The sequence below is a fragment of the Ursus maritimus genome, unplaced genomic scaffold (genome assembly GCF_017311325.1).
Source record: "Ursus maritimus isolate PB19 unplaced genomic scaffold, ASM1731132v1 scaffold_2, whole genome shotgun sequence".
NCBI classification, from domain to species: domain Eukaryota; kingdom Metazoa; phylum Chordata; class Mammalia; order Carnivora; family Ursidae; genus Ursus; species Ursus maritimus.
The window spans coordinates 18,531,249-18,556,512 of NW_024424452.1; the positions used below are offsets into that span (position 1 = coordinate 18,531,249).

Genomic DNA, 25,264 nt, shown 5'->3' on the forward strand with positions numbered 1-25,264 from the left:
GAGGGGAGTGGGGGACACATTGCCCCCTCTTAACCCTCTCTCTCTGCAATTTGGAGGAGGGGGCGTCACAGAAAGCCCAGGTCATTTAGGGTGGCTCCTTGGGGACAGCAGCCCTGTATTCTTGATCTCCGTTGCTCCCCGGGGTCTAGCCAGAGGCTGGCACACAGTAGGTGTTCAATGAATCATTGTTGAATAAAGAGATGACTCAATGACCCAAGTTGACAGTCAGCAACGCTCCAGGCAAAAAGGAAGGCATCATCCAGATGCCCTCTTCTCTTTCCTTGCCCAACACCAGCGCGTCTGACCAGCAGCGCCTCTAAAATACAGCTCGCGTGCAAGCGTGCAAGCTCCGGTCTCCAGTTCCTCCAATAGTCCCGTGGCTTCTGCCACTCTCCATCTCCCGGCCAGACCATTGCAACTCCTCACCCGTCCTGGCTGCTACTCTTGCGCCCCCTACAGTTTGTTCTCCGCGAATCCAGACTCCTCCCTGCGGCCACCCCGGTCCTGCCAGCAGCTCTTGGTGCCTTTGCCCTTGCTGTTCCTTCTTCCTGAAATGCCTTCCCCCGACCAGTTCCAGCCTGGCTCCTTTTTCCTGCAGGTGTCTGCTCAAGTGTCACCTCCTCGGAGATGGAGATGCCTCCCCTGACCACCCCATCTCATCCAGGAACCCAGTCCGAGCCCCCGCCCCGTGGAGACGGATGGCTCCAGGAGGAAGACGCCGAATTCCACGCCCCCTCCCCTGCCTCTTCCCATCTGCTTTTGTGTGTGAAGCAGCATCACAGTTTGATACAGGACTTTCTTTCCTGTTGTTCCTCCTTCCTCCAGTTCCCCCTTTTCCTTCTCATCAAAGCAGGCAGCTGTTGCCTCAGGGGAGAAATATAGCAGAAGGGGAGGAAGAAATAGCTCATAAGTCTTTTTTGGCTTTTCTTCCCTTTTAGGAGAAGTTAGAAGGTGCAGGGGATTTGAGGTGCCTTGAAACATCTTGGAGCAAGAGTTGGGGGGAGAATGGGACCCCCTCCACAGACTGCAGAGAGACTGCACTTGCCTGGGGCAGGGGAGGGGCGGGAGGGGGAGTGCTGCCAGGCCTGAGCATTAAGTCCTGGACTCCACTGCCCTGCGTCTCCCTGGGGAGGCAGTGAGGCCCTGGGGGAAGAGGCTGCTTCTAAGACCAGAGATCCCAACCCCAGCACCCCTGGGCTGCATCCTGCCCACAGCTATGTTCGATTTGGCCCATGCTTTTTTCTTTTTTTCTTTTTTTTTTTTAGTTGCCAACATCCAAGAGGTGGTATATTTCAATTTCTCTTGAAAATCAGATCCTGATTTGTAGTTGGTCTCGAAGAGGAGGCCAGCACTGGGCCTGTGCTCCCATGAGACTGCCCTCGGAGGGCCTGGCATGAACTCGCTGCTTCTCCCACAGCACCCCCTTCTTGCTGCTGGGTCACAGCCAGTCCCCTGGGTTCCTTTTTCTGACCAGCCTAGCCTCTGTGGGCATCTGAGTTCTCGAGCTCTGGGTCCTGGTGCCAGAGGCAGCCTCAGTGAAGTTCCCAGGGTCGCAAGCATGTTCTGGAGGCCACAGAGAGCTTCCGCTTCTGAAGGGGTCACGTGGACAGGAAGGACAGGCATCTCAGGGGTAACCCATGGGGACAGATCCCCCACACACCCCACCCAAACTGGTGACTAACACTGCGGCCTGAGACCCAGGCCCGACCCCAGAAAGGAGCAGGCCAGCCAAGAAGGTCTGAATTTGCTTTGGTGTCCGCTCAGCACAGCAAAACAGAAGGCAAGGGTCGGAGAGATTCAGTGGGTTCAGAAAAAATTTTAAAAATTGATCTGTTTTCTGAGCTACCCAATCTGTAGATGAGAGGAAAGGCTGATGCCACGCATTACTCATTCTTCGGGGTCCAGTGTGTCCCCCCAGAAAAACAATACCATTCTTAGGGCAACTTTCTCACAGGACTGGCACAGTTGGGGGCCCTTTATAGTCTCAGACTCCTGCAGGCATCACAATTACCTGATGTTCGAGAAAACAGATTGCCCGGCCCAGCCTCACATATTCTGATTTGGCAGGTCTCGAGTGGGGCCCCAGAATTTGTCTTTGGAGCAAGCTCCCAGGTAATGCTTATGCTCCTGGCCTGGGGAGCGCTCTTTGAGAAGCACCCATTTAGAGAATCGTATTAATTAGTTCTCACTATCTTATTAGGTAGAATGTAGCATCTTCTTTTTAAAGAAGAAGAGGGAGGAGGAGGAGGAGGAGGAGGAGGAGAAGAAGGAAAGTTCATTTGCTTTCCTATGAAGCCAAGCCCGGCCACGAGGACCTGCTTCTCTGACCTAGCTTTGTGTCTGGGGAGGGGGGTAGGATGGGTGGGGTGGAGGGGGAGAGCCTACGCCTGGCTCTTCTCTTAAGTGGTGAGAATATAGAGCAGGCCTCCCCCTTATCTGCGGTTTTGCTTTCTGCAGGTTTCAGTTACCTGAGGTCAAACCACGGTCCAGAAGTGGATGATGGGCCTCCTGCCATGTCGTCGTCACTACGTCAAAACACCTGTGTCACTTCATCTCATCACGTGGGCATTTTAACATCTCACATCATCACAAGAAGACAAAGAGTGAGTACAGGGCACTAAGAGAGTTAGAGAGAGAGAGAGAGACGGCATTCACACAACTTACATTACAGTGTACTGTTACAATTGTTCTATTTTATTATTGGTTATTGTCAGTAGTCTCTTTCTATGTCTAATTTATCAATTAAGCTTTATCACAGGTGTCTGTGTGTAGACAAAACATAGCATATCCAGGATTGGGTATTACCTGGGCTTTCCGGCATCCATAGGGGTCTGGACCATATCCCTGTGGATAAGGGGGGAGCTGCTGTAGTATTTCACAATTGTACAGCGATCGCCATGCGTTATCCGAAGACCGTGGTGTCTGTCAACTCCTCCAGCCCTCGTAATAGCTCACTGTAGCCTCCTTGTCACCCCCACTTTATAGGTGACAGGATGGGATCCATTCTGTCCAGAGGGCGCACTCACCTGGGAGGCTTTACTGGGCAGGGTCTGGAAGCGATGACATCCATCCCCAGGTGATTGAAATGTGCAGTCCTGGGTGAGAACCCCCAACACAAATTTTGATTCTGATTGAACGAACATGTAAAGGGCTGCCCCAGCTGGCTGTGTTATCCCATTTTACTCTCACAAATACCCGGGCAAAATAGGTATCATCCTGGGGCTCCTGGGTGGCTCAGTCAGTTAAGCGTGCAACTCTTGGTTTTGGCTCAGGTCATGATCTCAGGGTTATGAGATCGAGCCCCACGATGGGCTCCCATTCAAATGCCGCATGTCACCTTAGCTTTTTTCTTTTTTTTTAAAGATTTTATTTATTTATTTGACAGAGAGAAACAGCCAGCGAGAGAGGGAACACAAGCAGGGGGAGTGGGAGAGGAAGAAGCAGGCTCCTAGTGGAGAAGCCTGATGTGGGGCTCAATCCCAGAACGCTGGGATCACGCCCTGAGCTGAAGGCAGACGCTTAACGACTGCGCCACCCAGGCGCGCCTCACCTTAGCTTTTAAAAAGGCCCACTGCCGGGTACCAACCCCAGGATGTTCTGATTCATGTGTATGGGGGTGAGGTCAGAGTGTAGGTACTTTCTAAAAGTCCCTCAGGCCGTTTTCCTGTGCAGCCAACGGAGATCTCCTCCTTACCTAAGGAGCGAAGGGATCCAGGGTCTCCCTGGGAGAAGGCCTTTAGGGTTGGGCTGGGATTGACTTTGACGCCGTTTTGGGGGGCCCTCTCCCCCACAAGCTGCACAGGAGGGTGGGCCTGGTGCAAGAAAGGTCTGCTGTATTTGGTTTGTATCTCGGCTGAGAAGCAGTGCAGGAAAGTGCCCGTGGAATAAAGGCCGGCTCCCGCCCTGGATTTTTCTCTCCATCATCTGCTCCGCCAAGACTGACAGGTGCCAGCATTTACAAATGGCCCTGGCCTGTAGTTCCATGTAGAACAGTGAAGTGTCATCGTTTCTGGGTGATGACCAGGTGGAACAACTTTCTGCCAGCTAAGGTGATATGCGGCAACTGGCATTTGAACGGGTCGCTTTGCGGGACTGGCAAGAGACAGGAAGTGCCACCTTGGGGCTGTCACTCTCAGTGAGAGGGAAATAGCTACAGGCTTGTGCCCCTGGGTATTCATTTGGTGTCCCCCTAGATGAGGAGAGACATTGGGGCATGCAGATTATTTCTTTAACAGAAGATTTACTACGTACGTTGTACTTTACGTTTCGCTTCACGTGGTGCTTTACAAATGGTAACGCAATTAAATCCCCACCACAACCCTATAGGGTTGATACTATTACTCTCCTCATTTTATAAATGGGGAAACTGAGGCACAAAGTGCTAAGTAAATTGCTCAGGGTCCCACAGCTGGTGAGTGAGTGGCGAGCTGGGGCTCAGTGGATGCCACGTGGCCTGGCTTCAGCGTCTCTGCTCCTAAGTGCTGTCCTGCACTTGGGGTGACCAGCCTTGTTGGTTTTCCTGGGACTGCGGTCTGTCCCAGGATGGATGCAGGACTTTGATGACTGGGACTGTCCTGGGCAGACTGGCTGGGATGCTCCTCGAAGTGTCACTGAAGATGGAAGATGGTTGATGATGAAGACGGAAACACCCCTCCCCCCAACCAATGTCCCTACAATCAGTATGCATAAGCTTTCCCAACCCTGGCAGTAAAATGTACAAGGTCCGTGTTAGAGGATGACAAGGACAAACATGCCCCTTGCAGTCTTGGAGCCGACATGCTCCTGCGGGGAGAATGACAATAAGCAATTAGACAAAGACTATACTGGATCCCTTCAGATTGTGACATGCTTTGAAGGGAATGAGGTGACAGAGGTCTTCGGATGGGGAGTTAGGGAGGGCATCCCTGGGCAAGCCACGTGTGAAATAACAAGATGTGGATATCAGGGGAAGAATGGTCCTGACAGAAGGGATAGCAAGTGCAAAGGCCCTGAGGTAGGAACAGGTTTGGCTTAGTGAAGGAGTAGCAAGAGCTTGAGGAACGGTAGGGGATGAGCAGGAGGTGAACAGGACATGTACGTGGGATGCGGAGGAATCTGGACGGTACATTAAGAACAAGGAGGCCACTGGAGGATGTGGAGCAGAAGAGTCACCGGGTTTGACTTGCACTTTGCAGTAACGGCTCTGGCTGCCGTGTGGACCAAGGACAGTGAGGGGCTGCAGGAGAAACAGGGAGGCTCATCGGGATATTCATGGCCCCAGTCCGTGGCAGAGGTGAAGATGGCATAGACTAGCATGGGAGCAGTTGAGTTGGGATGAAGTGGGTGGGTTCGGGAAACAGTTCAGGCGTAGTGTGATGCAATGGGCCAAGGCTAAGAGGTGGCCTTGGGGCGGGGAGGTAAGGACACACCCCCCTCCTGCTGGCAGGACAGAGGCGAGAGCGCAAACAGAGATCCACCTACCATGTGTGTAATAGTTACAAGCCAAGTTAACACTACCATTAAATAAATATATTCTGCCCTCCTGTCCTGGGGCATCTCTCTTTGTCGGGAACGCGAAGGCCAGGCTTGCATCAGGGCTTCTGTGACTCCTCGGGGCTCTGTGACAGAATGTGGTGGCCAGGAGAGACTGGGGCAGCGTCCTCTGGGGTGTGAGGCCCCTCTTGCCTGCATCTAGGGGCTGTCCCGGGTTCGAGAAAGGGCGAAATCAGAGCTGACACCTGGGTTTCTGGCTTGAGCATATTCGAGCCCAGACCCATCCTCCATTGTGAAGTTATTTATTTATTTATTTATTTATTTATTTATTTATTTATTTACTTCTTCAGTGTTTCCCTCCCCCATGGTTGAGTTCCCAGTCTTTTTCTCTTCTCCTTGAAAACTCTGCTTTTTCAAGTTTAACGCAGACAGGTCTTTGCCACTGACTCTGTGACCCCAGCCAGTTCCTAGCCCTCTTTGAGCCTCAGCATACTCAGCTGTGTATTGGGACCCCTGATACCTTCTTCCTACCTCCCTGCCCCTTAGTGACTGAAGAATGCGAGTGAAGTGTGTATGTGGCAGAGACGGCTGTACATTCACCAAAATCCCTGTGCTTTTTCCTCCAGGCACGTGGTCTGCATTTCCCAGTCCCAGTGGCCATGGAATGTGGCCACGGGACTCAGTTGTGGCTCTTGGTCCAACCTCCCCTCCGTGAGATCCTTCTTACGGCGCCGCTGTCGGCTGGCTGGCTGGCTGGCTCTGATACCTTAGAACAGGGGTTGGCCAACTGCAGCCTGTGAGCTACATCCCGCCTGCTGCCTGTTTTTGTCAGTAAAGTTTTATTGGCACACAGCCATGTCCATTCATTTCTGTATCATCTAGAGCTGTGCGTTTGTGCTGTAAGGGCAGAGTTAAACAATTGTGACAGAGTCTGTGACGCACAGAGCCAAAAATATTTACTATCGTGCTTTGCCAGGGAAGTTTGATGACCCTTGCCCTGGAAGATGGTGGAGCCATGAGACGGGAAGAGCCCGGAGCCCTGAGTAACCACATAGAAAGTGGCCGCACGGCTGCCAGGAGCCTCACGTGGGACTCTCCGTGAGCAAGAATAGAAGCTTATTGTGTAAGCCTCTGGTATGTTGTGGCTTGTTCGTTACAGCAGCTGGTGTTGCTTATCCTGACTCAGGCAATGACTGCTGCATTGTAAGGAAACCACAAATGATCACTTCCCCCCATCCTCCTTATTTTTACACTCTGCGTAGATGATCGTGTTTGGAATAGTTCAGGGAAATGGATTGGGCTTGACTCAGGCTCTGTCACCCTCAAGTCTCGGTACAAGCTGCTGCTAACCATTCTGCCAAGAACGTTCGTTCCGCGTCCCTTCACCCTACTGTCTCCTACCAATCTTTCGGGACTCAAGGTAGCCAACCCTGCTTCCAGACATCCTTCCTTTCCTCCTTCGTCCTCCAAGATGGGGTTAGGGGCTTCCGTAACGTGCTCCTGAATAACCTTCAAAAGACAGTAGAGTGGTGAAGAGCTGAACTCGGGCTTGGCCACTTGATGTCAAGTCCTGGCCTGCCACTTACAAGGTGTAAGACTTTGGGCAAGTGGCTTTACCTGTAAGTATCTCCCCATCCTCATCTGTAAAATGGGAATCTCATGTATCTGGTAACGTGGTTGTGGGAAGTAAGTGAATGAAAGAACTTAGAATAATATCTGCTGCCCAGGAAGGGCTGAAGGAACGTTAGATGATATTAGGACCACCATTTTTATTGCTGCTGCTATCCCAGCATGGATCCCATGCTCCCCAGTGCTAACATTTCCCAGTGGGCTGGGAGATACTTGAAGCATAGTGGACTCTCCATACAGGTGGTTGGGTAAATGAGTGAAATGGTAGCTGGTGCTCAGTCCTCTGGGGCTGGGTGGGGGGCAGGATTTCTAGACAGAGCTGCCCGGGTTGTGCCTTAGAGAGGATTAGGGACTAAGGTAAAGTCGTGTGGTTTGAGCAAGGGCAGTGTCTGCTCAGAGGACATGGCTGTGAGCCGGGGAGCCCCGTTGTATCAGCCACTCCAGCAAGCTTTAGGAGGAGAGGAATACAAAATGACTCAACAGATCACAACATTTCCAGAGGACTGGCCTAAGATGCGGAAGCTATACGTGCAAGAAAAAAATTTAAATTACCCCGCCAGACTGCTCTGAGAGAGCCCCTATCCCAGCCGTCCCCAGGCAGAGGCCACCCAGTTGTATGTACATGCTTTCCATCATAGCTTCTGCAGCAGCTGTTCCAAAAGCAGGCTGCCTCTCCTGTCCTGTTGAGACAGACGGCACTGGAGAACATGCCGAGTCTCGGAGAGGGAGCCTGTTTTTGTTTTTGTTTTTTTAAGATTTTATTTTATTCTGAGAGAGATAGAGCATGTGAGTAGGAGGAAGGGCAGAGGGAGAGGGAATCTCCAGCTGCCTCCAAGCTCAGGGCAGAGCCCCACGTGGGGCTCGATCCCACCATGACCCTGAGCTCATGACCTGAGCCGAAATCAAGAGTCAGACGCTTAACTGACTGAGCCTCCCAGGTGCCCCATGGAGAGGGAGTCTCCTGATGCCAGCCCTTACCCCATAGAATCCTGGGGACAGACCCTTCTACTTGTCTAACAGCATGGTGGGTAATAATTATGCCAACTAATGGTACTGAACCCCACAGGGCACTGGGTGCTGGGCAGTGCGCCTTACAGCATCTCCTGTCATCTTCATGACAGCCCTGGGAGTTTTGTGCTGTTATGAGCTTCATTGTACATATGAAGGAATGAAGGCTCAGAGAGACTTGTAACTTATCACACAGCACAATTGAGGATTCAAATTCAAGTAAACTCCAGAGCCCAGATTCTTTTTTTTTGCCAATGTAATATTTTTGATAATATGTTTTTATCTTGTTATGTGCTTTTTAAAAAAAGCTGAAGTGTAGTTGACACCATCATCACCATCAGTACTTCCACCACCACCCCCACCATCACCACCACCATCAGTACTTCCACCACCACCACCACCACAACACCACCACCGTCACCATCACCAGCACCAGCACCACCACCAACACCACCACCATCACCACCACCACCATCAGTACTTCCACCACCACCCCCACCATCAGTACTTCCACCACCACAACACCACCACCGTCACCACCACCACCACCACAACACCACCACCATCACCAGCACCACCACCATCACCAGCACCACCAACACCACCACTGCCTTCACTGCCACTGTTACCAATATTTTTGTCACCACCAATATAATTCAGCACAAGTCACAGATATTTTATGAGTCTTTCCTGTATTTTAAGCCTCTGTTAAATGCCAGGATATGAACATGATTAAGAAAGGACTGTGAGAGGCGCCTGGGTGGCACAGCGGTTAAGCATCTGCCTTCGGCTCAGGGCGTGGTCCTGGCGTTACGGGATCGAGCCCCACATCAGGCTCTTCTGCTATGAGCCTGCTTCTTTCTCTCCCGCTCCCCCTTGTGTTCCCTCTCTTGCTGGCTGTCTCTATCTCTGTCGAATAAATAAATAAAATCTTTAAAAAAAAAAAAGAAAGAAAGAAAGGACTGTGATTCATATTTACCATCATTACCATCATCACTTATTAGTGGAAACTCATTAATGCCGTATTAATTGCTATCCCTGCCTAAACAGTTGCTTTGAACAGAGTAACATCTTGCAAACTTGTGAGCTCATCCAACACCAAACTGTGCCCCAGAATCCAGCTCCTGCTTTTCCTGCCATTATCCCCTTGCCTGTTCTAAGCACAGATTTCTTGTTGGCTCTGCCTGGGTGACACTAGAGGGAACCTCCCCCCATCTCATCCTTATCAAGGCTGCTTCATGCCCATCTGACCAACTTGGTACTGGACGTCAATACTTCCTGGCCCCAATCTAATGACATAATTATTATCATATGTTAGGAGGGTTTCAAAAATCTTTATTACGTGTCACTTTGCTGAAAGCAGAAGATAGGAGAAATATGCTTCCCATTACCAAGCTTTACGAGGCCTCTGGAAGGTTGTTGTCTTTTGGGGACTGCCTGGGGATTCTAAGAAAAACAATCTTAACCTCCGAACCAGGTCACAGAGAGGTAAGAGGAGCCATAATGACTGGGTTGGCCCCACATGACCAGTCAGAAGGAAGCCGATTTCAATCTCTCACAAGAGCCTGTGGTTGGTGGGTGGAAAATGCTTGGTGGGCTCTCTGGCTCTCTGCACCCTGCTCCTTTCTGCCCTGACATGGTCTCAAGGAGCCCTACAGAGGCCGAGGGCTGGGAGAGGTCAACCACCTAGAACCGTACCCTTGTTGTATCTGAGATACTCTACAACCCCCTAGCTGTGTGGTGCTGGGCACCTTCCTTGACTTTTGGGGGCCTTGGTTTCCCTGACTGTAAAATAGGGAGAGTAGCACCTCTTCTGCTTGTACTTCTGCTTGTCCTGAGGGTACATGAGATCCCCCCACTAGTGCCAGCACAGAGTTGTTCCTATATAGTCACAGTCATGGTAATAGTAACAGAACCAGCACTGACGTGGATGCTACTTATTATAACAGTAACAACCAGATCAGGGGCCGAGGGCTCGAGAGCTCACGTCCGTTCTAACACAGCTTGAGTGAGTTGGAGATCGTCACTTCCACTGTCCCTGTGCTTCGGGCAGGGGGCTTGACAGAGACAGTGCAGAGATTTGGGTGCAGATGGTCGTGGTTCTGCTACTATCTAGCTGTGCGACCTTCAGCAAGTCCCTTAGCCTCTCTGTGCCTCAGAAGTCATCAGATGGGAGTAATCATAGCAACAGCCTCATACAGCCATGGTGCCGGTTAAATGCTTCAGTGCTTGGCGCAAGGTCAGTGTGCAGTAAACGTTTCCTGTTACATCATTTGCTAATCGAACAAATGTAGTGGGGTTCCAGTAGCTTCAGACATGCTGAAATGTACCAGGATCACCAGTGGTGGCAGTGGGGGGGGGGGGGGGGGGGGGGGGATATCATCCATCCATGTTTGCATGAGGACAGAGAAACTTCTAGAGAGAGAGCAAACCCCTCAGGGGCAGCAAAGAAGCAGGACTGGTTTCTGGCAGAGGCAAGGGAGACCCTTAGGACACCGGATTTAAGGAAGCCCCTGCTCTTAGGTGCTGGCCCTGCACTTCCAGGAGCCTGAGAGTGAGTGCCTCCTTAAATTTTGCATCTGAGCACCTTGCTTGTGTCCCCCCTCTGTCCCAACCCCGGTAAGAAGCCAGACTTGTCCAGCTGCTCCAGTGGTCAGAGCGGGGCCAGCATGCTGAGCAGCTTATGTTATAGGACCCATACAGCAGCCAACAGGAGTAAAAAGAACCATGACTACAGGGATGTAGGGGACATTGTCATGCTCTGCAGTTTCCTTTGAGCATGTTTGGGAAGTGGTGTTCCTTCATGGCCCTGCCTCCCCAAGGTAGAAGCCAGGAGCTCCATCTTGCCTTGGCCCTTGCAGGGCACCCTGTCCTCCGGGCAGTGGGAGGAAGGTCCTGGCAAGAGTGCTATGGGCCCAGCCCTGGTGGCCTGAGTCGTGGCTGTGGGGTCTTTGTGGCAATATCCTGGCAGTGTCATTCCTGTCTGTGTGGCCTCCCACCCTGATTCTCTGGCTCTTCTGAAGACTTGGTAAAGATAGGCTGGTGGATGCCTTTGTCACCTAAACTAGGTGTCGTGGAGCCTGTGTGTCGGGACCCGAGAACCCTGGCTGGCACAGGGGATGCGGGGCGCCTTCTGGAAGTCAAGGGCAGGACAGGCCTAGCACAGGGAAGTAGAAAAGCACCAGCATGCTCTTTCCTTCTATCTCTCATCAATCTTTCTCTCTATCCACGTGCACAGATACGGTTTCTTGGATTTTTTGCTCACGTGGGCCACGTTTATGAGTTCTGACCCTCACAGAAATAGACCCACCCCATGTTTTTTGGCCCCAGCACCAAATTCTTGCAAGAAAAACATCTGATTGGCCCAGTCATGATGTCCAGGGAGTAGAGTTACATTGTACAAACATTCTTGCCGGGTCCCCTCCCTTTGACAGTTCCTGGGAAGGGGAATGTGTTGTGAGCTGGACAGATATCCCCAAGGATCTACTGTATCCAAGAAAATTTCTATGGCTGAAACCAAAGAGGCCACTCTGGTCTTTTGGGGGCCCCACCCTGTGGGCGCCTGTCTCGGTCCAGGGCTGAGGATGGCTCTAAGTCAAAACAGAAAGAGCTCTTTTGTTCTGGAACACACTGAGCTCAAGTGACTCTGATGCGCCTGTGAGTTTAAAAACTGGACTTTTTCCTTCCCCACTTCTCTGTCCCCACCAGAGAGCACAGCAGTGACATCTGGAGGTCTAGGCTTATGGGGGCTTTGCTGCGTGGTGACATAATAGCCACTCCCAGCGGGCTCAGATCGATTTGTGAGTATAGGTGGGTACCGTTTGGGTAATCCCACAAATCATGCTAGTGGAGGAATGGGACTCCTGAGGCCAGAAGTTCTCGTAAAAGCAGGTAAATCGGAGTCACCACCGCTAATCAGGCCAGTGGCTGGCACATGCCTGGCAGAGAAGGGACCGCGTGCCCCCCCCCCAGCGTGGCCTGCCATTAGAGCATCCTGGGCTTGGAACATATGTGAAATTGAAAGGGAGAAGAAAGCCTTTTACAGAAGCAAAGTGAAATGCAACGTTTCATAAAATCTTGACTTTTCTGAGGGAGAAAATCCCATGCTTTTATGAATAAGAGGCTTAAGTCACGGGAAGCGCAAAACACACCCACGTGGGGGAATGGCCCCTCCATATGCAAAGTCCATGCATGTGTGAAAAGAGGCACAGGCCTCTCTTTCCCTTCCATCTGGGGTCCTGGCCACTGGGCCTGGGAGAAGCTTCCTCATCACAGCTGCCCACAGCCTTCTGTCCTGTTCTCCACTGCCAGCACCCCGTCTTCTGTCTCTGGGTCTCCAAAGACCACAGACGCCTTCTCCTGCCTCTGAATGTTTAACTATGTGGAGTCCTTGCCTTTTTCCAGCCCTTGTCGAACTGGAACATCTCGGTCGTTCTTCAGACCCCTCAAGCCTGCATTCGGCGGCAGACACCGTCCATATGTGGGTTGCCTGCCCCATATACACTTCCCCTTCTGATATCAGAACTCAAATGAATATATATATGTTTGGTGAGGCGCGTCACCAAACATCTTGCCCACCTCCTTCACAGTGACATAGGCTATGCTCACCGACTGTGACCCCCAGCAGACTCGTTGGTTGAGATGACATGGTTGTTTGGCCAGGATCCGAGATTCCCAAGCATCCTCCTCCTTATGCAAACGGTTGGGATGATTTGGACTCAGAACACCTGCTTTCCAACATGGCTTCTGCGTAACTTTCTCGCTGTGTGACCTCAGGCTGGTCCCCAGGTCCTTCATCTTGAAGCAGGAACATTAATAATGTCGCCTGGGTGGCTTGGTCGGTTAAGCGTCTGCCGTCAGCTCAGGTCATGATCCCAGGGTCCTGGGATTGAGCCCTGCATCGGGCTCCCTGTTCAGTGGGGAGTCTGCTTCTCCCTCTCCCTCTGCTGCTCCCCCTCCTTGTGCTCTCTCTCTCTCTTTCAAATAAATCAATAAAATCTTTAAAAAAAAATAATGCTGGCTTCTCAGGCTGTTGGTGGGGCTGGACCTAAGTGTAATTTCCAGGAGGGTGGGAACCTCATCTTGCTCACCACCCTGCTCCCACATTAGACTGTGGGTACACAGTGGGTGCTTAACAGATGTGCATTGAGTGGATGGGTGTGCAGGTCTCAGCAGAGTGACTGGTTCAAGAAATCTTAGCTGAGAAGCTAAATGACTACCCAAACAGCACCCAGGCCACAGGTTCCTGTGGGAGACGTGGGGAGGAAAGGGTTAAGTGGTGGGTCTCCGCCCAGCCCCCCCAACTTCTCCCCATCAGAGCGGATCAGCTTTTATCAGATTTATGCAAGGGATTCGTTCCTGAAGCTATGCATTATTCAAGACTAAATTTCCCAGAGGGATCAATGTAAAGCAAGATCTGCATTGTTTCAAAATCTGAGCATACGGCGAGTCTTTATTAATATTTTTAAATCGCCTGATTTCCAAGTCACATAATGCAAATTTGCATAAAATGTGACATGCTGTTGCAGAGTTACAGACAAGACTTGGCAGCAGCAGGAAGTTTTCTGAGGGTTAAAAAGTTCATACCCTCCTACCGGCCTCCCAAATTTGTGGCAGGGGTCTGTAATCAGAGGCGAGGTCTGGTCATAATCATTTGACATTAAAAGCAGTTAAAATACCGACGTCGAGGGATGATTTACTTGAACAAAAATCACAGTTGATTCAAAGTTACTCCAGTGGGGCAGTGTGAATTATTGAAAAATTCATCGCTGTCTTTTTTCTCACTGCTTTAGGCTCATCAGAAGGGACTAAAGGAACTCTTTTCTCCCGTTTCTCCCCGGGACCTTTCTCCAAGTGCGGGAATGCAGAATGCAGGGTGCAAGCTGAAAATGCAGATTCCTGGGTTCTGGACACCCCCCGCCCCATTCTGAGGTAGAACCAGGACTCTGCATTTGTAACAGGCACTTCAGGAGACTTGGATGTGGTGGTAGGAACGCTGGATGTTTGAGGCTCCCTGGAGAGGAACGTAGCTGGCTCATTTGGGGGGGCAGAGGTGAAGGGGGCTGGCGTTGGGGGCGAGGGGACATTTTGGCCTCGGAGACTAGGTGGGGAGATGTTGCGGGTTCTGAAGGTGGTGGCGGTGGGGCTGTGGGCCCCCTTGCAGTGGACCCTCTAGGTGGCAGGCCCTGGGTGCGGGTGGCTCCACAAGGACTCTGAAGGCTGCACTCAGTCCTGCAGCTTTAGGATGTTGTCTCTAGTGCCCCAAACAGACTCGCATCAGTGGAGAGGCCCCTCGAGGGGCGTCTGTCACCCATCCTCAAGGACAGATGGACATTGTAGTCAGGGGTGTTGTGCACGATGCTGGCGATGTTAATAGCAAACGTTCGTTAGCGCCAGGCACTGGTCTTGCTGTGTTAAACACACTGAGTCATAGGTCTCGTTCTTACCCCTCGTTTTACAGATGAGGACACTGGGGCACAGAGAGGTGTAGCAACTTGCCTGAAGTCACACAGCCAGGGAAAGGAAGAGCCGGTATCTAAATTTAAGCAATAAGCTATAGTCTATTCTTGGTCCCTGCGCTTTTCAGCCATAAGCAGCAAGTGTGAGGATGTGACCACACGAACCGGAGACTAGGTCCTTTCTAATTATTTTGGTCCACACCCTGGGAGGCTTGTAAGATCCACAGAGAGGAGAAGTCCCCAGAACTTGAGCACCATCGAACTTACTATCTACATTAATAATGGAGATACAACTTGATTCAGAAATGTAAAGAACTGGGACCTACCTTGCACTTCCGAGTTACAGAGCAACTCATACCTGTGGCCCCAGTAAGAATGTCAAGGTCCCTTGCTTGCATTTTTCATGTGCTGGCTTTCTTAATTTAATTTTTGGAACAGATGCGATGCTATATTTACATAGTTCAGAAGTCAAAATACTATAAAAAGAGATTTATTAAAAAACCCTCAGTCTCTGTCTTACCCATTGTGGTCTCTCTCTCCCCTTAGCTGACATTTACTATATCTTTTCCCAGCCATTCTTTATGCAAATACGAGCATTGTGTGGGTGTGGGTGTGTGTGTGTCTGTACACTTGTATGTCCCTTCCTTTATGACACAAGACGTAGCAAACTGTACAGTTGCATGTCTTGGTTTCTCCCCCTCACCAGGATGTTCAGGAGCTCTTTCCATATCTGTACACGGAGAGCTTCCTAATTATCATATATATTATTTCGCACCTGCCCAGTGGGGTACACTGGGACCCGCCGTCGTCCGAGCTCCGGACAACGGACGCTTTAAGGGTCAAAGGTTTTGTGAGCCGGTTGACCACATGCTGGTGGCTTGGAATTGGCCCTGGTGGAAGTATTTGCCCAACAGAACCGGGGCACTCGGTAAGGCAGGCTTCCCCTCTCCGAGAGCTGCTTGTTAAACATTACCAATACCGCACCCTCGGTGTGGCTACCCTAGGGCATAGTGGGCCAGCCTCCTCTACCCGAGCCTTGGGGTGTTTCAACTATTCTGCTTTTCATAAATGGTGCTTCAGTGAATATCCGCCATCTGCCTTGAGAGGGAGAGAAAGGGAACGTTCCTACCCTTACCGCTCAGTGTGGCCTTGGAGCAGCTGCATCCGGGAGCTTATTAGAAATACCCGTTCTCAGGCCCCACCCCAGAACTACGGAAGCAGGCAGGGTCTGCATGGTGGTGCACGTGCACGCCGTGGTGCACGTGCACCAAAACCCTTGAGAAATTTCCCCCCCCAGTCTTCTCTGTGCCACAGGTGTGGCCAGGAGCAAAGGGAAGCATCGCCCACTGCTTCTCCCATTGCACAAGTGGGAAGCATTTGCTGATCTTTGTTAAGGACTCCCTGGGGGTGGCGGTGGGGGGCGGTTCTTAAGAAGCAGGAACCCCCCGGTTGCCTCTGTGTGTGTGGCCTGATACACAGATAGGAAGAGGGAGGAGAAAGGGGAACGTGGAGGCGCCCCCTGCTGGCCGACCTGGGTAGCGAATGGCAAGGGGTGCCCAGGCTGGGTGAGAACAGGGGAGAAAAGGAAGGAATTGTGACGTTGCAGGTGGGCTGCAGATTGGCAGGGAGGAGGCCGTTCGCACACACGCGCACACACACGCATGCACGTGTGCACACCCTGCTATAAGTGACCGATTTCTGTAGCTGAGGCCGCACCAGGTGGTTCCCCGGAGCAGGAGAACCCAGGGGGAGAAAGCAGAGCCAGAACCCAGGCTCTCCGGGACAGTGTACCCACCGCCATCCGGCCAGGAAGCAGGGGGCCCACCTGTCTGCAGGAGGAGCGGCTAACAGTCACTGGGAACTTATCTTCCAGGAGCTGCCCTTGCTTTATCTGACTTAATCTTCACCATAACCCTTCTGTCTGATGTGCGAATTAAATGCTTGGTAAATGCTAGTTGAATGAATCAACCAGCCCTTGGAAGTGGATCTTATGATTGCCCTGTTAGTTCTGACTTCACACTCTCCCCTCCATGCTGTTCCCAACTGCTCCAGGCACACCTGCCTCAGGACCTTTGCATGTCTGTGCCCTCTGCCTGAACGCTCTTCACCCAACATCCATGTGGCTGCCTCTTACCTCTCCCTCACGCCTGTACTCCAATGGCCCCTTTTCTGTGGGGCCTTCCCCAAACACCTTAAAATTACAGTACCCGCCCCCACCTTTCCCTAACTTTTCCCAAATATCTACTCACATTCTATATATACTGCTTCCTGAGTGGGTTCGTTGTCTGCCTTGCCCACTAGGATATCTGCTCCTTCAAGCAGGGATTTCTGTCTGCTGGCTCACTGCTGTCTGCTGGGCTCCTGTGACAGGGCCTGGCTCAGCCTAGGTGTTCAGTTAATATTTATTCATCGCATGAAAGAATGAATGAGTTCCCTTTTGACAGAGGAGGAGACTGAGGCTCTGAGGAATGAGCTGATCCCTGGCCAAGGTCAAATGGCAAATAAGTGGCAGAGGTGGGATTCAAGTCCAGGCTGACTCCAGAGCCTGGGGTGTAGGTCCTGAACCCTGGGAGAAGTGCTGGATCAGTCTTTTTAGGGCAGTTACCTTTGAGGTGTAGGGGAGGGGAAAAATTTTTTTTCCCCTCTATCCATCTTAGTTTCATGGATGGCCTGAATTAGGCCCACAAAAGCCTGGTTAAGGAGAGAAAAACAACCAGGAGTTTATGAATAAGGGCAGCGTCGAGTAACAAAGTGTAGTTCGCACTTGGGCGTGCCGTGCCTCTTAACGAAGAACAAGACGGTCCCAGACAAGTAACAGGACCAAGGAGAAGGGCTTTGAGTTCCCAGGGGCAGCAGACTGTGGGAAAGTAAGGGCTAGTTAGTGAGGTTGGCTAATAAGAAGTCTAGAGGTGTCTCCAGTGATTTACTTCTGTCCTTTCTGGTAGAGAGGGGGAAGGCGGGGCACCTTTACAAATTTATGTTTAGCTTTTAGGCAAGCAGGGGGAAGGCAGAGAGCTTTTCTCCTCCCTCCTTGTTTTCCTCAATTGCCTTTAGCTCCAAATAATCCTCATGCCAGAGTGGAATGTTCTGGGGTGGCCTGTCTTGCCACCGTTCAGAGGCAGAGGGGTTTCGGTGGCCGAAACTTGCAGCCCGGACACAAACTGGGAGGGCGAAGCCGCTCCCGCCCTCCTGCGGGTAGCGCCAGGTGAGCCGCGGGTAATGGGAAGATGCGTTGGGATGGAGGCCTGTCTGGGACATCATCTTCATTGTTGTTTTGCTTCAAAGGACGTGGACTATTTTTCAGCCTGGGTGTGGGGGCAACTGCATGGATGAGCGCCCTGTCTGGTGGCTCGGTCCCTCGGGGACCCTGGGGGGCCGTCCAGCCGGGCCCTGGGAGAGAGCTCCGGGCTTGGTCCACACCAGGGTGACACGGTGGTTCATGGCTCTGGCGTGCCCATTAGCGGACATAATCAGGGAGTGAATTAACTTCTGCTTTCCTGGCTGTATTTTAAAGGCACGTTTTAAATGCTTTTTTTTTTTTTACCCCCTTTGGAGGCTATGAACTCTTCAGAAATTAAATTTAGACTGTGATTTTATTACCCTTTTTATTTAATTTATCCTAACGGTTGCATTCAAGCTGTGAACCAGCTGTTGACTTTGAAAAAACATTGTTCAATTTGAAGGGAGCATTTTAAAACTTAATGTAATGGCTGTAAGTAATCACTACAGCAGTTACGCTCCCCGGCACGGCGTGTCACAAGGGGCACTGGCGGGATTGGGAAGGATGCTCGGGTGGGCAGAGGGAAGGCTTGGGCAAGAGGCGGGCATGCGGGCTTGGGGGGAAGGGGATGTGACGGTGGGGACACAGAGACCTGCCAGCCACACAAGCCTGTCTGTCCTCCCCGGGGGCTAGCATGGACCCGTGTGCAGCTTCCAGACTCCTGCTGTCCCCCGCCAGCCACTTCATCCCGACCAAGCGGCTTTGCTCTGCCCCCTGCTTCTCGCTGCGGACAGAGAAATATAACAGGTTCTGAGGTCGGACACCGTTCAGGGGCTTAACCTGGATGTGCCTTTATGTTAGTCCCCCTCTGCCTTTGGATTTATTCATCTCTTCGCTCAGTCGCTGTGGTACATTGGAAGAAAAGCAGGCACAGAATCTTCCTATCCCTTCATGTGGTCGCTTTGTAACGGGCTTCTCCCGGGAAGAAGTGGAGTCTAGTTCTCTAAATCTTGGATCTGAGCTTGGTTACGTGATGTCCGCAGGGCTGGCATGCTGACATTCGTCCTCTCCTGCTGCCCTGAGACCTCTGGGTGAAGAGAGACCTGGCAGAACATGGTTGGGCTGGCCCGGCTGGTGGGTCCAGAAGCAGCCTGCTAGCATGCAAGGGACCACCCGAGACCCTCCCGCTCCAGGGAGCCAGCCCAGCAGACCTACGGAGTCATGAGCTAAACCAAGTGACCGTTGTTTTGAGCCACTACATTTTGGGACAGTTTGCTGTGCTGTAAAAAAGTAAAACTGAAACCATCACCACTTGGCAAGAATTTAGTGGTGCCTGACCGAGGCCAGGCATCGCACTTGGCCATGGGGATGAAAAGCCCCCTTGATCATGGCTTCTGATTGGCTGGTCACCTCTTGCCTGGGGTGGGCCACGCTATGCTGTTGTCCTGCCCTGTTCTTCAGACTGCACGGCCCCAAGGTCCCAGACTCAGCTCTAAGCCCCTCCCTAGCATCACCCCAAGAGGGGCAGTGGGCACTGTTGATGGCATCAGGCTAATGGGGGGATTCAAATCCTCCTTCTCTGTTCCTCACCGTTTATCATCAAAAGCGCTGATGGTAGGTGAGACGGTCTGGATTCCAGTCCCCTCTCTGTGACCTTCAGCCAATGGACGCAACCTCACAAAGCCCCGACTTTCCTACCTGTAACATGGGGGTGATACTAGCCCATTCAGAGGCTCACCTGCCACATAATAAATACTCGTGCCGTGAGAGACTTAGTGTCGTCACTCCCTGAGTGTCAGTTTCTCCGTCTTTGAAATGGACCGACGTCATGCCACATATGCTAACCACCACCTCGGGATGGTGTAAGGATGAGAAGTGGTCACTGTGTTTCAAGGACTTACAGCTGGGCCTCATGCACGAGATGTGCCCATACTTGGCAAGGCCAGTTTGGCTCGGTGTCATCAACCAGTCGGGGTGGGTGACTGGGGAATGCTCTGGGCCGAGGCTAGCTTCCCGTCCCCTAGCACTGAGCACTCGGCAGACTGTCCCCCATTCTCCCTACACATATGTCTTTGCTTCAGTGTCCATGTGGCCAAACTGACTTACCACGTGCGCCATGTATGAACTTTTCTTCTCTGGCCTCACTTTCCTTGTATTGGAAATGGATAGTTTCAGAATGGCAACTAGTTTCATTTTATTTTTTTTTAAAAGATTTATTTGTTTATTTGAGAGAGAGAGAGAGAACGAGAGAGCATGAGTGGGGTGGGGCAGAGAGGGAGAGAGAGAGACAATCTCAAGCAGACTCCGAGCTGAGTGTGGAGCCCGAGCGGGGCTCCATCTCACGACCCTGAGATCATGACCTGAGCCGAAACCAATAGTCAGACGCTTAACCAACTGAGCCACCCACGCACCCCTCAGAATGGCAACTAGTTTTAAATTATGCATGTCCTCTGATCGATTGGTAATGTCTGTCCAGAGTCAGGAATGGAGATCTTGCCACACAGGGCTCGGCAGGAGGAAGTGTCACCATCCATTAGTGATGTCTGCAGCGGATGTGAGCGGGGAGGATGGAGTGTATTCGCTGCCCCAAACTGTTGTCAGATTTCACCTGACAAGACTGTATATCAACTTTAGTGTTGTGGGTGCTTCACAGTGGAGCTTATACTGTTCACCTTCATATTCTCAGGACCTAGCAAGGAGTCTCAATCCTCAAATGACCTGAGGAAAGAGCATAGACTCTGTGGTCAGACAGACCTGGACTTGCATCCCCCAGCGGGTTTCCCAGCTTTGCAAATGTGCAGTGGCAATCATTAGTGTTGTTGGCCAAATATTCTGGGTCTCCCATTTTTGGGGAATGAGGTAGGGTGGTCAGGTAGGCTCATGAGACTAGCTCAGACCAATGGGTTGTGAGCAGAAGCGAGACCCTTGAGAGATTCCCCCTTTACTTCTGCTGTGATAACTGACAAAAATGTTCCAGGTGGGACCACTCCATCAACCTGAACTCTAGAGTGAAGTTTGGGCCCCCTGGGAAGTAGACTCTCAGATGGAGATTTACATGCATGAAGTTTGCCAGGACCTCAGGATTCACTCTCATAGGGGAGCAGAAGGAAGCAGGATGGGGCAGAGGAGATGAGATGTCTGGCTCCACGAAGAGGTAAGAAGCCGGGGTGGTCCGTCAGAGACGTCCCAAGCTGGGGCAATGGTCTGAGCTCTTATACCCCCACATCAACCATTCATGAGATGGGAGTGAGCCCCAGAGAGGAGATGTGAGCCAGGGTGAAAAGGAGCTCCGCAGCTGTGAGCAATTCCTGGAGAGGGGTGACAGCTGAGGGCAGCACTCCCTGCAGCTGGGGACTAGCCGTGGCCGGCTGCAGTGGCCTTCTGTCAGTCGCCAAGTGCTGATTATTAAGTCTTCAGGAGTATACTGAGCTAGTTCTTAAATATAACCATCATTAAAAAATTACTGAAACTTATAATTAAATATGTTTTATTAAAAACAGAGCTAAAAAGGGCACCTGGGTGACTCAGTCGGTTGTGTCTGATTCTTGGTTTCAGCTCAGGGCATGATCTCAGGGTCGTGGGATCAAGCCCCACGATGGGCTCTGCACCCACTGGGGAGTGGGCTTGAGATTTTCTCCCCCACCCCGACCCTCCCCCTACTCATGCTCTTGCTCTCTCTCTCAAATAAATAAATAAATAAATAAAATCTTAAAAAAAAACCCAAAGATAATAAATATTCCAGTCACATTGCTTCCAAATTGTTTTGCTACATTTTACTTTTACCTAAGTCTTTTTTTTTTTTTTTAAGATTTTTATTTATTTGAGAGAGAGCGAGAGAGAGAAAGCACACAAGCTGGGGGAAGGACAGGGAGTCTGATGCAGGGCTCGATCTCAGGACCCTGGGATTATGACCTGAGCTGAAGGCAGGCACTTAACCAACTGAACCGCCCCCACGCCCCCACTCTTACCTACATCTTGAGCTTATTTCCGTCCACGGCGTCTGCAGGCTGGAACTACTGCAGAACGGCGTACTGTCACGTGCCTCCAGCTCTGCCTTTGGGGACCTTGGCGACTTGAAATCGGCCACCGTGGAGGTGTTTGTACCACAGAAAATTGGCAAATGCTACAGCCTGGGGCTTTCTTCATTGTTCGGTGGAAGAAGTGATGGGGAACAAGCAGATTAAACCGAGAAGTGTCATATCGGTAGCTGTTACATTGTGAACAGCAAAAAAATTGTCACGTCATGGTCAAAATGCACGCATAGGCAGGCTATGGTTGTAAGGGTTCAGTAGAAATCAACAAAAGCGTTCCATGGGGATTATTTGGCTATATGGAATTTACAATATGGAGTGTTGTAGATATTATTATATATAAACTCTACTGCACAACCTTTATATCAGCAAACTTTATAATCCATGTTTGTGTATATATGCATATAAATGTGTGTGTGCATAAATACATGTATATATGCACATTCATTTTTTCCCCTCAGAGAACCATTGTTAAACATTCACTAGCCCATCACAGGGGAACAGGTCCTTCATCCTTTACGGGGCTGTCTTGGTGATGGAGTATGGTGTCTGTGAAAGAAGGCGGCACGGAGCAGTCACGGCCAACCCTTGACGGACACGTAGCCTGAGCAAGAATTAATCTTCTGCTCTCTGTTGTTTTATGCCACGGGGATTTGGAGGGGACTGTTTGTTACCACAGCATAACCTATCCTACACTGACTGATACACTTGGACAAAGGCACCTAATTCTCTGGGCTGTGGTCTCTCCATAATAAAACTTCCCTGTAGGATTTCAGAGAGAACCAGATATGATGTCTGTTCCCTTTGGCATCCAGGAGGCACTCAAAAATAGAAACCCTTTTTATTGATAGCAGTGTCTTAATAGGTGATTTGTGTATTAATTTATCTGACTGAAGAAGCTCTTGAGACGATTCGTACGAGTCATGTCTGTATAGTTGGGTATGAGGACACAGCCCTCTGTCTCCATTCTCCCCGCCCCTCTATGTGTCCAGCTCTAAATCCCAGTCTAGGTGACTGAACCCAGGCCCCCCTAGCCCGTCCCCGCTGGGAAGGGCAGCCCTGTGGGGGTCCCGGAGTGTTAACCGCCCAGTTACTATTGCTGCAGCTGTTCTCTTCCCCGGTCTCCTGACTGGAATCTAATGCCATCCCTGAGAAGCAGTGAGAGAGAAGGGGCCATTAAAGTTAATGTCCTGAGAAATAGCCTAGAGGCGGCAGCCTCCAGCAGAAATAGCAACTTTAATACAAAATAAAAACAATGCCGGGCCAGGCCTCCTACAGGCTCCAGCAGCTGAGACCCGAGAGGGGGGCCGCTCGGACCAGAGGCTCCGAGGGGCAGCCTGGCTCCCCAGGTAATCCTACAGGGAGGCCCGGATTGAGGACTTAGCGTTCTGACCCCGGCTCCGTTGTGCAAGTTTGGCCTCACACCAAGGAAGTCTCCGACACCAGCTGTGCTCCTGTGACTCCGCTCAGTTCTGACACCATGGACAGCGCCAGACCTCGCAGGTTCAGGGCTCGGCCCCACCAGACTGCCCCCACTTCAAACACCCGTCTGTCCCGTTTGTCACCTGTGCTTCTGACTGGCTATAAACTGGACGTTCCCACCAACATATGCTTGGGTTTGGTGAATTTGCTAGAGCAGCTCGCAGAACTCCGAGAAACGTGTTACTTGCCAGATCCCCAGTTTATTATAAAAGGATGGGACTCAGGAACTGCCAGATAGAAGAGATGTGTAGGGCAAGGTGTGGGGATAGGGCACAGAGCTTGCAGGCCCTCTCTGGGCCTCAGTCCCCCTGCGTCTCCCTGTGGTCACCACCCCAGACACTCTTCTCTAGGTTTTTATGGAGGCTTCATCACATAGGCACGACTGATTAAATCGTGGCCGTTGGTGATTCATTCAATCTCCAGCCCCTTTTCCCCTCCTTGGGGCCCAAGGTGGGGGGATAGGACTGAAAGTCCCTCTAATCACATGGTTGGTTTCCCTGGCAACCAGCCCCCATCCTTAGGTGCTTTCCAAAAGTCACCACGTTAATAAGGAGTCAGATATGGAGGAAGGGGGTTTGCTATGAATCTCAAGACCTCTTTATTGCTCTCATCTCTTGGGGCCAGAAACAGGGGACAAAGACCAAAGACTCATTTCTTATTATAAATCACAATATCACAGGACTCCTCTTCAAATCATTTTGGGCGGCCCAAGGACTTGGCCTTCGAAATACATGGAATAACACGCATTTCTCGTGAGGTGGTTGCAAGGAGTAGCCGCAATGCACTTAGTAAGTTCTTCAAGGCCTGTCAGAAGGAGACCCGTTAAATAAATTACGATTATCCATAGCCGTTTAAAATTATGAGACAGATGTACAAACATTGTTATGGCATCTCGTCCCATAAATATTAAGTGTAAAAAGCGGGATGATGAACGTCTTCCTGGTGGTGTCTCCACTTGAAGGGGGGAGGGGAAGTTAGAGGGCTCTGTTCATGTCTGCTTGAATATACATGACTCTCTCTAGAAGGAGCACCCCTAACATTGTCACAGTGGTCACCTGTGGGGACTGCAAATGGGGACAGCATCATGCTGTCACTGAGGTGGACAAATTACATTTGGACTATATGCCCTCTGATACTGCTTCCATTATGGCCACATTTATCTCTTCTGTGTACCCGTCTTGTTAATTGCAGGGAAAAAATATCCCTAGGCGACCTGGATGCCTAACAGGTTTTGGGACCACCACCACCATCCATGGCACCAGCCCAGTCAAGTGCAACGTCAGTATCGAGTTTGTGAAGAGCCCGGGTCCCCTAAAGGTTATTTATGAGGCTGTGGGTCCGGGTTTCCCTAAGAGGACTCCAGAACCCCAAGGGCAGGAATGATGTGGGGAAATGGCAGAGATCCAGTCTTTCCAAGAGATTGGCTTCATGCCAGAAGGACAAAAGGAACCTGAGATTGTTCTAGGGTCGTTCTGCATGGAGTGACATCAGGGAGACACAGAACTGAATTCTCCTGCCATTGTTCTGCCTTGTTTCTAATTCTATTAATTATCAGGCCTCCCCATGGGTGTTATTATTGGGCCCCTTTGGACTTAACCTTCCAGACCCTGCTGCTTCCTGGATGCTGTCCCAGCCGGGTTGCTTGACGGCTAGTGTCTGCTATTTCCTGATATTTGGGTGCCCTGATTGGCAGGCCTACTGGGGTGGGGGCTGGAGCTGAGTTGCAATGGCTGGAGTTCCCAGGACTTAGGGACCATTAGTTCTCTGGTCCCCTTTCTGGACCAGGCTCTCTTCTCCCTGATTCCTTTGTCCCAATCTCGGGCGTGGTCTTTCGTCTCTCCTTCCTGATCCTACCTGAGGTTCTTTTTTCTTTTTTTTTTTCCCCCAGGAAGACCCTTTCCCATTTTTCAAGGTGGTTACATCTGAGAACTTCCAAGTTGCCTCATTCAAAACAGTGTCATGGT

General features: G+C 51.1%; 1 long non-coding RNA gene across 2 annotated transcripts in view; it reads left to right on the forward strand.

Annotated features, from left to right (window-relative positions):
- The window catches only part of LOC103657807, a 31,415-nt gene extending 11,880 nt beyond the window's left edge, over positions 1-19,535 (forward strand). Inside the window, exons 3-6 of one of the 2 annotated variants that reach the window (XR_005836023.1) lie at positions 599-761; positions 2,458-2,603; positions 6,449-6,606; positions 17,622-19,535. This is a non-coding gene — a long non-coding RNA (uncharacterized LOC103657807). The remainder of the gene's footprint in view (positions 1-598; positions 762-2,457; positions 2,604-6,448; positions 6,607-17,621) is intronic. The other variant, XR_566962.2, reaches the window with a different exon arrangement.
- The last annotated feature ends 5,729 nt before the right edge of the window (positions 19,536-25,264 follow it).